The sequence below is a fragment of the Pipra filicauda genome, unplaced genomic scaffold, assembly GCF_003945595.2.
Source record: "Pipra filicauda isolate LSUMZ 115617 unplaced genomic scaffold, ASM394559v2 scaffold32_size4067784_pilon, whole genome shotgun sequence".
In the NCBI taxonomy this organism is placed as follows: domain Eukaryota; kingdom Metazoa; phylum Chordata; class Aves; order Passeriformes; family Pipridae; genus Pipra; species Pipra filicauda.
Window position 1 is genome coordinate 2,900,427 of NW_024104454.1, and position 17,334 is coordinate 2,917,760.

General features: G+C 37.6%; 1 protein-coding gene across 12 annotated transcripts in view; it reads right to left on the reverse strand.

Moving 5' to 3' along the window:
• Positions 1 to 16,513, reverse strand: part of LRRC4C (leucine rich repeat containing 4C) — a 498,827-nt gene extending 482,314 nt beyond the window's left edge. For 9 of the 12 annotated variants that reach the window (XM_027732634.2, XM_027732632.2, XM_039383917.1 and 6 more), the window contains exon 1: positions 15,944 to 16,495. The gene's annotated coding sequence lies outside the window, so the exon portion shown is untranslated. Of the gene's footprint in view, positions 1 to 15,943 lie in introns of all 12 variants that reach the window. The other 3 variants (XR_005564513.1, XR_005564514.1, XM_039383915.1) reach the window with 2 other exon arrangements.
• Between the last annotated feature and the right edge of the window lie 821 nt (positions 16,514 to 17,334).

Genomic DNA, 17,334 nt, shown 5'->3' on the forward strand with positions numbered 1-17,334 from the left:
GCCTGAGCTCAAGTACTTATCTGATTACATATCTTCCCAGAGCTGTCTGCATAATAAAGTAAAATATATTCAATCAAGTACAGGAATCTGTTATTTATTACACATCTCATGCTTGGCTAGCTAGTAAACATTAGAAGACACATGACAATTCTGTTATGCCCAGTAAGCTGCCTTAGTTTCATTTTTCACTGCAGAACAGCCCTCGCTAACAACTCGCATGATGAAAGACATCCCAGGTAAAAACCAATGGACTAGTAAGATTCAGTAATGCAACCAGTGGGTCATATCGCTTGTATTGCAAATACTGCACATCTATAACTCCAAAGCTCAACTTATTTGCTTTTCCTAAGGTTCAAGGAAGTTCTTACTCTTTGCAGCTTCCAGCACCTTCAGTAAGGTGATCGCGCTGCCTCATCTTGATTGCATAGCCACACCTATACTGTCTTGCCTTACCAGAGATGAAAAGTTTTATATGGTTGGACTCAATGATATTAGAAGTCTTTTCCAAACTCAATGATTCTACAACTCTTAATGATTCTATGATTGCAATCCCATAGCGTATATGGTAATGGAAATGATGTCTGAAAATTTCAAGCAAAACTTCAACAAGAGAGTCATAATTCAACCACAAGGGTCACGTCTCTATTTAGTACTTGTCATTATGAACCCAAACACTCACAAATTGTACAATATAAATGAAGAAGCAGTTATTTACTTCCTCACAACCAAGGGACATACAGATAGACTCTAATGCATTTAATTAGTCTATATCTGTAAGCACTTTGATGATAAAAAGCGATGTCATGTGCCAAGTATTACTATTGAGTAACCAGCAGCTCAAAAGCATGTTGCTAAAGTACAACAATAAGCTTGTCCTTTTAAACCTGTTCATAATAATTATGGCTGTTAACAACGGATATTGTTCGGCTGAATGAACATGGTGAGACTTCAGCAAACAGCTCTCATCAGTCTGACATTCTTACAAACATCCCTTGCTAAATGTCAAGTGAGATTTCCAGAGGGAAAGAAAAATGCCTTTCTTCCCAGAAAAGGACAAAGTTTACACAGATAAGAAAAGAAAGTGAGATAGAAGTGAAAGCAAATAACTGTTTTCAAAAAAGCTCTAAAACTACTGTCAATTGTACAAATTATTAATAAGGGTCCAGTTTAAGCAGGAGAAGGAATCAGTTACAATGCTGTAAATTGCATCTTTTGGACACTGATATTACTCTATAGCTAAAAAAGGAACCAAGAAAACAGTAATTATTTTTTTCTACTTCACACCTCTATTCTAATCCTTTGAAGAGTTACACAGAAGTAGCTTGCCATGTGTTAAACTGTTCATTCATTCTTTAACATCCTAAACAAAAAAAATACCTTTACTTGTGGCACAGGGTGCAGCATAGCACATTTCATTACAAGTTTATTTTATTTGCACAATTTAACTATGCAGATGGATTTTTCTGAAGGAGCATTTGTAATATTTTGTTGATTGAAATACCCAACGTTGCACAGGGTTTCAAGCCCCCAGAATACACTGTATGTCCAAAAGGCTCACCCATATGAAAACTTAGTGGATGAGTGAGAGTTCGCTTAGTAGCAAGATGCTCTAGAAGTGTTACCCCAACAAAACCACACCAAAATTACCAATATTTCAGAATTATTTTCTGTTTGGAAAGTGACCGTTTACTGCTTTTTTATAACAAAGGTGCTGAGAGAAATATTTTTAAATGGTTATAGAGTGTTTTAAAAATATAAATCTCTAGTGTGCCTTACTGTGAGCATCCATCTTCCCCACGTGTATATCAGAATTCAGATCACTTCCATCATCTCAGTGTATCTTATTACCAGTAACAGTTGCATTACAGTCCTCTATGCACATAGGTTTGATTTGCGCCTTTCACTTACATATAGTCTTAGCATCAACTGCCATTTAATGAGCTGCCACAAGGACTAATGCTTGCAGAAAAAGCAAAGACTGGTGGTGGTTCTCAAAGAAATTTTGAGGGTTGAAAGAAATCCACAAGAAAAATAGCTCTATTTCCATAATTTTTTTCAAGATAGTCCTGAAAGGACTATTCTTACTCTAAGCTTAGAAAACTTCATAGACACTTCCATTTAACAAATGCAGATTTCTTTTTTTTTTTTTTTAATGTAGGGAAAAGAGACCACTTTGTATTTCCAGGTTGAATCTAAAATTAATCATGCACGCACACTTGGAGTAAGTAGAATAGTGAGCTTTTTTCCCCACTGATGGATTCATAAGTATTAATGACTTATGAAATCACTTAGCCCATCTGTAAATCAAGGTGCTGAATTTCCTACTGCAAGGTTAGTTCTACATGGCAAGCAAGAATAAGATTTGTACTTCAAGAGTTGAGTGGATTAACACAAAAATGGAAACCGTTATTCCAATTCACCGTATACTCTGTTATACTGCTAGTGAGGTACACTTCAGATTTGTGATCACTTTCCAAACCATTAGAATCTGGACATGACTGGTTTCCTGATAAAAACATGGGCTTAATTTTTACAGTCATGACTTCTATTTGGGTCAATTTCAAATTGAGATAATTAAAGAAAATTTCAATATTTTACAGCTGTGGAATTTTCACAAGGTTTAGCTCCTGACCAGAGCACTTTGCTAAAGAGCTTTCATTTAGGATAGAACTGAATATTTCAGCTCTTCCAAGTTTAAGACCTTATGACTTAAGGACCTTAAAACATGACCCAAGTAAAAGTAATGTGATTATACACACCTAAATCTACATGAAACCTGAAACAAGAGTTCTGAACATTTGACATTTGTCTCAATGGGATTTTACTCTGATTCCTGAGGATAACTCTAACCCTACCAACTATTCTAGCGTATAAGCAGCCAGATTGTCTCTCTCTTTCAAGGGGAAATATTGGTTGTTCATTTAGAAATTCAAGAAGCACTTGGTAGACCCGAAGTACTGCCATTTATTTTCTGACACTCCACGCTAGCAAATCCAACCTAGCAAAAGAACCCTGTGGTGGAGAAAACAGTGCAGAAAAAAAAAAATAATTAAAAAATAGGAAGGGGACAGGTATGGAGCATCTGTGCTCTTCCATCTAGGAAAGAAATGGGTTTTATAAAACTTCAATTGTTCCATGGTGAAAATAACCATTATTCATGATAGTTACAGGCTTGTTTTAGTCTCCATCAAACCAAGTAACCTTAACATCAACCTCTGCACCTCTAACAGACAGCGGCAGAGGTAGTTACATTAGCCAGTTCAGTTCCATATAAATAAACAAAATGATCAGCAGGAGTGATCGAAACTAATACACCACAAACAGCAGCCTCATAACACTTTCTCTAAATAGTAAGGCCTTCTCTTTTCTGGCTGATCAGTGTCTGAAGTAAGCTTAGGTCATTGTTCCACTGCTCAGTTCCTTCCCTACTCAGTGAACTGATTCAGCAAAATTAGTCATCATCATCTCTTCTTAACGCAGTACTTAATACCCTAAACTTCAATTGGCTTTTTAGATCAAAAGTGAGCAAAAAATAAATTATATTTCTGTATAAGAGAAGTTACAGTTATGGAAAAAGGGATGGGGGAAATTGGGAGAGGTAATAAGTGCATTTTACCTAATTTTTATTGAATTTATGTGCTTGCCTGTAAGCCCACTAAGCCATGACAACACACACAGCTAATGAAATAATGAGCTGTTAGCACCACCACCGTATATTTGCTTACCAGCTGCTTTAACAAGCTAAGCCAGGCAGGGATCACGGCTCTTTCCACAGGGGCCCTGCCCAGCATGAGCATGACCCTACAGCAGTACCTTGAGGCTGCCTCCCCACCCTGTTGTCCCCTTTCGTGTTGCATTTAGGTGAGAGAAACCAGCTGAACTGGTGCTTCAGGAGCCCTGCTGGCAACTCAGTGTTCCCAAGGCTCACACTGCACCATGATAAATTGAATTCAGAAGTGGTACTTCTATAAGAACTTATGGTCTACTTGAAGGTGTCTCTGCAGGGGGGTTAGGTCCCCTTCCAACCCAAATGATTCTATGACTGATTGATTCTATGATTCATGCGGTTCCGGGTCACCAAGGAAACAAACCAATTTTTAAAATGTCTACTTTCAGTCACGATAAAACTCAGTAAGAAGTCCAGAACAAAAAAAAAGGAACAAACAGAAAAGATTAAAGGATTTGAAATAGAGATAGGGTTCACTTAAATGGTCTTTTAATGCTGGGTTCGAGATGCAGTCTTCTTAAAAGACTTGCAGAGAAAACACACTTCTATGGGAGAGGAGGCAAATGGCTATGGTTCTGAAAACATGCGACTAATGTTTGGAGACAAGGCAGGGTAAGGAAGACTGGTTCCAACTAAAGATGAAATTTGACCTTCTTTCCACAGACTAAGGTAAAAGCAAAAAGGTCATCTAAAAAGCTGTTGTTCACCCCCCAGGTACAAGAGGTTTTAATGTTTTGGACAGAAAATCAGCTTCTGTTGTAGCAGAAGTGATTATGACAGAAGCACTTGAACCTTCTGAAGAAATAGCTCTGTGTGTGTGTGTATATATACACACACAACTTCTAGCTGTATATATAAGAACAGGAATGCGTTTCTAAATAAATACTTTGCTACTCTGAATAAAGTCTGAAAAAGTTAGAATCATGCAGTGTTAAGAGAACAACGAAAGCAGCAGAGACAGAGGGGTATCCATATTTATGAAGGTTTGAGGTTAAAACACAAAGTTAATTCAAATTATTTCATGAAAGAAAGTAGCCCAAAGTATTTTGATACAGACACAACCTAATTCTGTCAGGGACAGCATATGATAACAAGACTGAAGTGTTATTAATTGTACTATTTAAACCATATTTATGCGGAGGATGGTAGGGACTGCCTTGAACTCAGTGTTTCGTCTTATTCAGATTTGGAATTTTTTTTATTTTATGTTTACACTTTCTAGAGGAAGAATATGTATATACTAATGAATGCATATGCTTTGTTTCAATTTTGCCTCTGCCATATTCGAGAACTGAAAACTTCAAGCCCCACACAGTTTCATCACCTCTTACCAATTTTTAAGTTCTTAATGCATTAATTTCCAAACACAGGAGTAAAAGCCACCATCTTTGTGCACCTTTCTTCCCTATTTCACACACACAAAAATCCTCTGCTGATTACAATGCTGTGATATTAGTTTTACCTAATATAGATAAAGTATCAAATATAGAAATAATGTTAACAGCAAGTTTAAGTAACGTTTTAAACACATCTTCTATACCACAACAGGTGTGATAGGGTAAAATGTTTCACTGTTTTTCTGTGCTTCAAATCTAGATAAGATCCTAAATTTAAATATATTTGCCCTGTAAAGGAATACATACTAAGTCAGGTAGGTGTGGAAATCTGCTTTTTAATCATAGTTTCCTAATTTTGAATCCTCCAATCAAGTTCAATAGAAAATTACACCCAAACATTAAATGCTATGGGATGGTTCAACTAGTACAACAGAAATATGCTCTATTAATGTTTTATTATATTCTGCAAATTTAAGAGTGATCACCATGGAGTCTTATTACTTTTTTGATGGAAGCCTGTAATATTGATACTCAAATGCCATATGGATCATCTTCAGGGGGCAGAGGTTCCTCCCAATCTGTGACTACAGGTTCAAGCATCACAGCCTTACCTTCTTTAAAACTCTTGCTACAGGACTTACTTTACCAAACACTGCAATTAGACGCTTTGCTGGGATCAGTTGACTGGACTGCTGCAGGATCTCTAAGCCCCAAAGCTGCTGCACAGTCTGACTATTCTGTTTTATTCAGTCAGTGTTCTCAGAAAGAGGTGTCTGTCCTCAGGTTTCCCTATGCCTCTACAAGGCAATTAAAGCGGTTCAAAACCAGGGTGGGTTTTGTAATATTCATCTTTATTGTTCAAACTGATCCCAGAGTTCTACTTTCGTTGTTTCTACCCTTGAGGGAAACACAATCAACGTTGCAATCCCAGAGCAAGATCTGTAACACGACATATTAGCACACACTGCTGTACAGACTACGGCTGGATCTTCACACCCACTACTGAACCAGGAGCTATGCAAAACAATGGAAAGGAAGACATAGCCTCCAGTACAGCAAGCAGAACTTCATAGTTGATTCAGTGACTCAACTCTTGCCTAATGCTTCTCAAATTATTCTTCAACTAACCTTTGTGGAAGAGAATGAGTCAGAAGTTGCTTCTGTATTTCATCTCCATACTTATCAGCACAGGCCATGCAAACAACCAAAGAAAAATAATTAACAACAGCAATGTTTAGAAACAAAACCAAAACTAGCCTTGCTAATAGTCTAGTTCCTCCTTACACCCTAAAATGGCACAAAAGCTGCCCATTATCCTGACATAGTGATCAATTTTTTTGCCCTCTCCAATATGAATACCAATTGCATCAGTTCTAGACAGGTTTCATTGCACATAGTTCAGAGTTAGGCATCTCCAACACGGTCCATTTCCCCATCCATCCTGCACTACTGCAGTGTAGTTTTAAGCCTATTCATCCAATGAACATAATGCAAAAGGCAGCAGCAAGGCAATTCTAGCGTTCTGATCCTCACTCCTGCCTGTGGAGGAGCAGCTTAATAAAAGAATTTTGGCTTTAAAGGTCACAGGCAGTAGAACACCAAATGTCTGAACCACAGCTTTGACCCTTACAGCATTGTGTTGATTGTGCATCCTATTTTGTTCCAGTTCTGCCAATTTAAATAGCATGATCTCTAAAGGGAGGTATTGCTTTGTCTCACAAAATGACTGCATTTTAATGGCCATTCAACAACAAATTCCAAAAAACTACTGCTTGCTGAGTACCTGCAAGTAGAAATTGAAAGCCCAAGCAAGTAAAAGTATTTCATCATCTCATGAAACTCAGGGCATCATATATATATAATGAAATGCCATTAAAGATATTTGTTACTATAATAGAGAGAAAGCAAGTTAATCAGAAATAGCAGAAGTGTCAGAAGTACACAAGGTGGTAACAGGAAAGTTTCTCATTTTTGTTCTGAGGGGTAGTAGCCATGCACTGGGGGAACAATTTACCAGCTTAATGCAATAGCTCAATAACAGTTTTAGTGGTCTATATAGTATATAAATCTATACACTTTTTACCCTACAGGAAAACTGGTCATAGAGAAAGCAAAAAGCAACTAAAACAGATCACAAAGTAGCTGCATAAGGTTATAGTATATCAAATATAAGACTGTTGTTCTGACCATACCTACTTGAACTTTGTTAATGTCAACAGCCACAGAAAAAGAGCCTGCTCCCTCTAAAAGGGCCAGATCATGACCCTAGATTTAAATGCAGTACATAATCCCAGTGCTATTCAGGATTAGTATGTCTAATGAATAGGGCAAAAAGAGCATTGATTAGGTATATTATTTTATTTTGTCTACATAAACAATGGAATTCAACAAAGATTTCCCATTTGGGACAAAAGCAAGGACAAAAATCATTAGTTTCATCTCATATCACCCACACATCAACTTCTCAATAACCTCAAGTTTTAAAATAAAATTGAGGCTCTAGAGATCTGAGAAAAAAAACCAACAGCTCAAGCAGCAGACCTTGAGATGAGATCTTTAAAGAAAACCAAACCACCATAGTATGACACTAGTAGTCTTGCTCAAAATATTTTTAGTGTATGAGCATGTTCATAATTTGTTTTAGAAAAGGAAACAAAGCGTTTCTTTTCCTTTGTCATATTAAAAATTCAAACAGAGTATTACAGTTACAAAGGGCATTTACCAGTCGTATTACTAACAATGGTAAAAAGCCCATGTAACCTTAAATTCTTAATGTTTTCTACTGTCTGCATTATCCTACTAAAATCCAATGGAACATCAGGGCCTTTTGTAGAAGACATGATCTTCTTGCTCCAGTGACCTTTTCTCCACTGCCTCTTGTAGTGCTTACCACTGGGCTTAAATAATTAAAAAAGCCTAAGCCTGAAGTGATTGCAGAAATGTACCTACATTTGAAAAGTACTATTTAGACAATAACTTGTAGAACAACTGGAGGCCAAATGTTTATTCTCATAAACTGACATCCTTATTGGAACTACCTACTCATTTCCATTGCCTGAGGGCCTGGACAAGATCATGAAAGCAGCCTTCTAGTACACCAATTACAGTTAAACAATACAGAAAGAAAGGAAGAAAGAGACAATTATCAGCAAAATTCAGAAGTAAAAGAATTTAAGTATTAAAAGCTCAGGCATGGTTTCTGATAAAAAATAGGAGAGGACTCTCATTGTACAATAGATACTAAACTTGGACAAAATAACCTTAGAAAATAATTACTTTTGTTACATTTGGAAATGTGTGGTATTTTTCCAAATATTCATAGATTTAGAAAAATCATGACTTGCCAAAATGCACCTTCTCCTCCCTCGATAATAACAAAAAATTCACTTCCACTAGCAAATTAAACATTTATGAATATCAGAGCAGTAGTTTTATCCATCTCTACTTCCTCTGCATCCTCAAGGCCATCACTTTATAACATTCTCCTTCTGAAGTTTCCCTTCCAGTATCCAAAAGGGTGAAGAGAAGGGTGGTGTTGGGGAAGAATATTTCCTGCTGATACCACCATAAACATTACAAACTGGCTCATTCCTAGACAGAGACAAAGATGTAAGTTTATGTCACTGACAAATAAGAGGTAATGAAAAAAGTTAGGCTTCTCCACTGCTAGACTTCAAAAATCTTCTATTACATTCCAGATAGAAAAATCATTGAAATGTTCATGATTCACAGCAAAGCTTTGATTTCAAATGGGAAATAACATAACATAAGTAAGTATTTTGGGCAGACATTTTACTCAGTTTCTCCTGTCTTTCTACCTTCTGTAAACATGTCTAGTAGAAACATACACATGTGTGTTCCACAGGTGTGGAACTTCTCTATTCACCTAAATGAAAAAGATCTTGCATCTCCGCCTACTTCAGAAAAAGAATATAATAAGAAGAATTAAGGCAGATTAAGAGACTCTTTCAGGCAGCTTAATACCCTTAAGTACACATTCCCAAGACAAGTATTTATAATACAAGAAGTCTCCTAGTTACCTCTCTCAACTGTCACTGTTTTCAGTATTGCATAAAGCTGCTTAAACTATAAAGCTGATTGTCAAGGGAATCCCAGTCTGAAGGGATCTTTTGCGGCCTGAAAGGGTTGTGACTTCTGTAAAAGGAGGGCATCAGGTTACTGTAGCAAGCCCTGACTATCATTGACAATGGAGAAAAAGAAAAGCTAACGAGTCAGGCTGTACTGTCTCTCCCCTACCGCTCATCTAAATTACAGGGTAGTTGCAAGGCAGGACAGAGCCAAGGAGGGCTAGGGCAGTCCTTGCTCCCTGAGGCCTCTTCACTCTCCAGTAAATAGCACAGATACTCTCCCATAGGTCACAGGAAAACAAGAGGTGCTTCTGAGCAGTGCTGCCATACACAGCCCACTCCACTACAAGCATCCACTGAAATTTCAGTGGCAAAACCCTCATGTGGATCCGGTGTGACATGCAACTTAAAGAGGAGAAAGAAAAGTATTTACCACCTGACAGGCAGGTTACGTTAATCCAACTATACATTAACTCAGCCAAATTCCTCTGCATATTCTAGAGCTAATAATATAAAGTCATTCATGACTTTTTTAGTCACTAAAGATTGTCACAACTTACAGTTTTGGCTTACATTTTTCACTGGAAGATAGGGGTGATTACATAGACTGTAGCGATTTTTAAGGTTGAACTCATGAACCCCAGAAATCATACTTTCTTTTCCAGAAGTTAAAATACTTACCCATAAATTACTTCATAATTTATGATACAAATTTTCAATGCATTAATCACTTTATTTGAATCTTATCTCTGGATACCGAGGCTCTTCCATACCTACACTTAAATTACATCTTCTGCATGTCTTAGTTTGCTTCAGGCTTCCTGAATTCAACTGATCCTAGCATTAACTACTGTTAACCTACCACTACTAGAATTCCCCCCAAAATCCTATCTAATCTCAATTTTAGCTCATACCCATAAAAATTTCTAACCACACAAAGCATCTTGCTTTTCTGGGCCTGCACTCTTCTCTAGTTCACATATTCCTTTCACCCAAACATGTTCCAAATTATGTCTCTCTGCTCATTTGTTTTCAGAACTAGACTGCAACTAGCCAAGTCCAAGGTTTAAGTTTTCAAAGCTTTTGTCTAAGAGATCTCCAAATCCTTTATGGAGGTTTGATAATACCACTCCTGTTATTAGCCTTGCTATATCTCTCTACTCCCATTTAAAATAAAAATGTGGACTTGAATCCTGACTAAGTGTTATTTCTGAAACATATGCTTGAGGTGCTTAAAAAGAACACTCTACAACCCATTTCCCCCCCACACTCAAATTGCTAAAATACACTTTGGCTGCATGCAAAATTAAAATTTTCTTCCACATGCAGTCTGTGTGATGCAATCACTGCCTATACTTTTCAAGAATATGAAGCTACTTTTGTCTTTGGGGTAATCATTGCACTGTTTTTCCTTCTTTCTTCGAGTTCACCCATTCCACCCTTTTCTCTCCAGTTTCTACTATTGAATTTTCTGCTTTTCAGAAGCAAGCTACTCTTCCAGGTTAAGTAGGCAGATCATTTAGCTTCGAAGTACATAATTTTTTTCCTGAAATAACTAAGGGTATAGTGAAGATTTAAAGGTATATATGAAATTCACAGTTATTATCATGAGTAGTTCCCCAGAACATGAAAAAATAGGTTGAAACAAATGCAGCCTTAGTGTGAGAGCCTCTGTAGAAAGGCCTAACCTCAGAACATTCACTTTCTTTGTTCCTTCAACTAGAAGCTCCTAGTGAAGCTTTCAACAATGCTTAACTGAAGAACAGTAAGGGGGGAAAGTAAATCACCCAGAGAAGCGCCATCCCTAGGTTTACCTAATAATACCAAAATGTCTTGTTAGTTTAATAAGCCGATGAACATTTCTAGTGCAGAAGTGTTGCTTTTCTTTCTCGTTTAACCAATTTCTTCCTGAGACAGTAGAAAAGACAGTAAAGATTATATACTGGTAAACAAATTCAAAAAAAGCAAGCCAAGATTCTATGAAAAATAAGTGCACTGCTTGATAGCTCCAGTATTTTCTCCTACAAATAAACAAGAGAAGGGGGAGGGGTTGCTCCCGCAGGGAGTTAAATAAAATTAAGCAAACATTTCCATAAAAATTACTGTCCTCCCACCTCTGTCTGTACCCTTACTTCACACTAAATCAGCAATTTCAGAGAAGCTAAACAAAGAATTATATAATCTTGTTCTTACTCTTGTAAACAGGACAAACAACAGGACTGGAACTGATTCTCTAATTACTAGTACGTGCTGGACTTCATGAGCCCTTGACAAATTTAACCTACCAAAACAACACCTTAAATTATCAAAGAGGTTAGAATGGGCCTCATGGAAAATTTCCTGGCCAGAGTTCACAAGCTCAAAGATATGTCAAAAACGCAGCAAGAGAAGTCCTTCAGGTCTGCAGTTTTGAGCTTCATTTAAACACACTTTTGCTTTAAAAATTTGTTAACCTTTGCAATGTGTAAAATGCAAAACAATACTTACCATCGATGGCCAACTGAGTAAAGAAACTTTGTCAAATTACAGAATAGTGGCTGTCTGCACAAAAAGTTTATTCAGTATACACTGGGAAGAGACCTAGATTTCTTGCTACAATTCTGCCTCTGCAGTATATGTTCTGAGAAAGTCTCCAGGTTCTGAAGAAACCTCTGCCCACCACCCTCCTCCAGGATCAATAGGATTCTGCCTTACATAACTACTCTAAGTTTGGCAGCAAGCATTCTTTCATGGCAGCATCTTGCAGATTCTGAGCACATAGAAGCAGTAAGTTTCCTCCTTAGCAATATGAAATGGTTGTACAGAACTGAGCATACTACTGGGTCATTTGAATCTTAACTTTGAGAACTTCATCACCATCAGCAGCATGAAAAGTAACAGCCTCTAGAAGCAAATACCTACGCATGTATACCATGCTCTCAACACAACTCTTTCAGACCACTCCTGGAAGCTACATTGTTTAAATAATTTTTTTTTGTTATACACCTCAAATGTACATGAGATTTTGTGCTAATTTGATAAAAATATAAGGAACTCTTACCTATCAAAAGATGCTTTCTTGGCTACCTCAATCTGTGAAAGGCCAAGTAACAGGTAGCACCACAATGGGCGTCTCCCCTAAACAACCTATCTGTTTGAAAAACTAAGAGATTAAACAATCTCCCAAACAAAGTTAATTTTCACACTTCCAACTAGGAATACTGAAAGCTGAAAATTAATTGGCTTTAAACTCAAAACTGTGAAGCAGCAGATTATCTACCATGTTTGCTAGCCCAGGAACTGGAATTTTGGACTCCTTCGATCCTAAACTTTATCCTTTGACAAAGAATCAGAAGAAATTAGAAGGAAAGCAATACAAGAAAAGTGTAATTTATTGCAGTCAACTAACTTGTCTATTGAAAAGATATATTTGTAACTTCATTTTTTTTCCTCAAATGGCAAAAACTAAATTTTACTTATTAATTCTTTTAAAGATTTAAGAACCCTAACTCCACGTACATGAATTTCCAACAATCATACTATTTGTCAAAGAAGTACACAATCATAAGCAATGTGTGTTTACTGATAAACTATTCTTTTCCTCCTCGTTATTTCAAAACCAGGCCCAGTGTCATTACATTAGTGTAAGATAACGTTGCGGACCAATACAATGAGTCAGCAATCAAAACGACGTGTTCTGCAATCCCACAGAGCTTGTTCTTTTGGTTTAAGTCATGGAATTGCTGGTACATCTCCTCTCTCCCATCCTCCCCTTGCTTGCATGCCACTACACTGCTTCAAGATTTACTTACCAGTTGTCAGCCCAGCTTGTTTCAGAAAGAAGAAGGAATTCATGTGTAAAGTACCCTGGGTCTTAGAAACACAGAAACATGTGCTGGAAAAGGTTAGTGCCTGGTTGGCTGACTTCAGCAACAAGGAAAGGAAGATGTTCAATTAACTGGAACTAAGTGAAAAAGAAATTTCGGTTTTCTATATCTTCCACTTATTCTTAAAAGAACATTTAGACAATTCAGTTCATACGAATGTCATTGTACCCGTATTCCTACTGAGAGACTTTACCTACAATACACTACTAGACCTATGCAGGCCATCCCTTCACATGTCAACAAGATATTCGAGTAGTGGACTGAGTTCATATAAGCCACCAAAGAGCACAGAGGAGAAGGCAGTTTCCACATTAGGTGAGATTGAAGGTATATGGGGCATTACACTATGAAATGCAATTGGAATTGAAGGACCACTAAGATGAAACACTTGACATTCTTTTAACAGTTTAACTACTGGTGTTTTCCCTTAAAAAAACGACAACAAAAACCCAAACCAAAACAAAAAAACAAACAAACAAAAACAACAAACCACACAGTCCAACTGGTGCTAAAGCCTGTTCCCACATAAAACCTGCTAGCACTGAGTATTCATTTCCATTCTTACCATAAAAATAACAATGGTATTAGAAACCAAAATTGATCCTGTAATAACATATTATGTTATATATAATGTCATGTACACAATGTACAAACAAAGTCAAAAAATTTCAAATGTGACAGTTTAATTAGGAAATCAGAATTGAATTTCAGGAAAAGTTCTAAGTAAAATCCAATAAACTGGGGGAGCAGGGGGAGAAAAGCACAAAGTTTCCTCTTCAGTGAATCTGTTAAAATGCCAAATAACCACCATTTGCTTTAGTCTGCAATATATAAGGAGATAATACTACATGCAAAACCAGAGGTAGATGATTAATAACATCTGGACATCATGAAGAGAGTGGTAACAGTTTTCTAACATACAAGTGACTGCCCTCCTACTTGGTTTAGGGCATCACTTCTAAAATTATATTTCACACATCAGAATATATAGAAATACTAGTGGAGCAAATGTGTTGTCTTTTTCACCAGAACATGAAAGTTTCATCTCCAGGCAGAACATTTCTCCCATGCTTTCATCCAGTCAACATCTCTGCTTTGATGGTCTCGTTCCATACTTCAATTCTAAAACCAGGGTAAGGCTTCAAAAATCACGAGTTGTCATTTCTTCACACACACCCACTTTTTTTTTTAGCTCTCATTACATGCAGATTGTTCTCCATAGTTAAAAGAGAGCATAGCTCATTGCCTGATGAAAGAGACTGCTGTGCTACATGCAATGGGGGCTTGAGGAAAGTACAGTGAGGGAAAACTATGGCAAACTGCATCCTACTCAGAAAGATTTGCTTGTCATAATCATAATCCAGTAAATACACATGCAACACAGAAACATCACTTCCAGAAAATGAGGAGAAACACACCTATGACCAGTTCTCCTTTCTTCCTTAATCTATCTTTAAAGCTATTATGCAAAACCAGTGGGAAATAGAGGGACTGACTGACAGGATGCAATAACATAAAGTGATTTGATTACTCTGAAGCAGAGCCTTTTCATTAAGTTTTAAGCTTTACAGCACAGGATCTATTACAAGAAGGGTCATTATACTTCTTTGTACCAAATGGATCATCCTATTTGATGTGTCCTTGTATTTATAAATCTGACGTAATTCCCCATTTCTTTACATACATTACATATGTATACTTACACATAGAAGCCCCTCAGCATCTGCTTATTCAGATCCACATCTTTTTACACTAAATATCCAGCTATGCCATATTTAAAAGAGATACCATATCCTTCAATATTAGTCATTCATATTCATGTAATTGAGAAGGCGTGAGTACCTAGTAACTCCATTTGGAGAATGAAGCACCTTCAAAATGTATTTACAGATGGTTTTCTTACCTCATTGGGAATGCTAAGTACCATCAGTGCAGCAATAAAAAAAACCCAAAAAACAAACCACAAGAGCTCTGATTCTATTGAAATACAATGGTATTTTATTTCTATTATTCAATGGAAAGATGGGAAAGGCTACAACAGTCATACTGGTCCTGCAGAAGCTGCATTGGTGGAAAGGGGTGCGGGTGGGAGGATAAGTGCCAGGTTTAAACACTGAGTAGCACCAGAGCAATATGACTGATAGATCTCCAGAAAATCTGGAGTGCCATGAGCAATGCTAGATAAGTAATTTACTTTGGTCACCTGAGTGCTTAGAAGCACCTCCATCCCAAAAATTAATGGCCTACAAGAACTCTTTTGAGATTGGCACTTTGTTCTGTATGAGTTACTGTTTGGTTCTACATATTTCATAAATTCTGTAGTCAAAAAAAAGGAAAAGGAAGAAGCATTCAAAAGGATAATGAGAAGCAAACAGATGAACTTCACATAAGTCATGCACAAATCCTAAAATTTCTGTTCTGCTACCTTCTACTTCGGCTAACAGCAGCAGAAGCAGCTTTTTGCTTACATATTCATCATTCCAGAGCTGACTGAAATGCAAAGAAAAAAACTAGACAAGATTTATGAAAATATGGAGGCTTCTACTGAAGATATTGTATGAGCTATATTTCTTGCCCATTCTAAATACTTTCCAAATATTTTAGCTTGTTCAATACAAAAGATTTCTCTTCCTAGAAATTGTAATACCTTTGAAATGAAAGGAGCTTTCTAGTGCTACTTAATTAACATTTTCCAGCAGCCCTATAGATCATTATTTTGCGAGCATTTTTACTGTGGAAATGGCAGGGCGGGGGGGGGAGGAACAGAAAAGGATATAAAAAGGAGATACAAATTACAAGAAGACTTTACAAACACCACACTCCTATGCACCTAGTACTAATGTTTTTCCCTTTTTCCCCCACTTCAAGCAAACAAGCAGGAAACAAACAAGAAAACAGAAGGGGTAGACAACCCCCTGGACTTACCTTTTATACAGTCCCTCTGTAAACTTCTCACAAAGAAATTTAAATTCCTCTAGCTGGATTTGATTCTTTCAGCTTTTTTCGAGTCACACAGAAGCAAAACAATTAGTTTTCAGAGGTTCCATTTACTGCTCTTCCATCCCCAGCAAAATGCGTCCAGGAGACGATGCCAAAAGTAAGCCCAGAACTCAAAGGCAATTGGAAAACGGAGCGTAGGGGGTTGCTGAAAGACCAGATTGTGAAATTCAGTAGCTTCAGCACAGAAATATCCTACTGTACAATGTACCTGGCTTCTTGCTCACCAAAAAACTGTAGTGCAAACTGTCAGTAGTAGCCTCCAATAGCTGCTCTGTGTGCTGCAGATGGTATGTCTCACTGTTACCTTCCCAGATGGGTAGAGGATTCAGAGATCAGCAAATCCAGGGGGTCGCCTCCAAACCAGGTGGATTGCCAGCCACTCATTCACTCAGTCCAATTAATCAAGACAAGAACAGCTCAGTCACCGGAGGTATCTCCTTCCAGGGTGCACAGGATTATGGCAAGGTTATTAATCTTGCTTTGCTGCATCCCCCCCACCCCCCTACATTCAGCAGCCTGCACCGAGATGATTGCCAGCTCTGTCTCTGTCCCTGTTCTACTGCATTTTGCTCAGCCCTCTGTTGCTGCAAGTGAAACACAGAGGAGGGAGGAATACTAATAAGGTGGTTAGCTACAGTTTCTTTAAGGCATTCTACATACTGTGTGTGCGTGCATGTGTACGTGCATCTGCGCGTGCATTTTCCATGGGGTGATCTGGATTTCTTGGCAGCTGAAATAGGACTTGTTTCTACATCAAAGTCTGAATTAATCTGGATTATCACTTAATGAATATCAGAGCCAGCAATTGTATTTTACTTAGGATAAGAGGAGGGTACAAAATGGTCTAGAAGATTAGGACAGCAGTAGTGGTTAGGGGAAGGGGGGCAGGGGGGAAGGAGCAGGGGTTGGTGGTATAGAAACCACACTATAGCCAGAGGAGCATATTCAGTTTGAAAATTTGTTTCAAAGCAACTCGTTTTAGCCATGTTTTAAAAGGTCATTCTTATGTCCTATACCAGTCGGGATGTTCAAATCAGCACTATATTATCCATCTCTAGATTAGACAGCAGTATGCAGAGTCAAGTAAATATTTTTAGAAAAGAAAGGATTTCTGGCAGGAAAAGAAAAATTTAGAACATCAGTGGAGGCAGACATCCAGCACTGCATTTATGAAGGTGCTCAAAATTCCCTCCTTTACTGAGAATCGCTCTGCTGAAACCTTTCACTTGTGAAATGAGTTTAGAATTCTCAGTCCGACAACCGAACCAGATTTTCCATGTAATGTCTAAATAGCTGCACTGGTGCATGAACCTAGG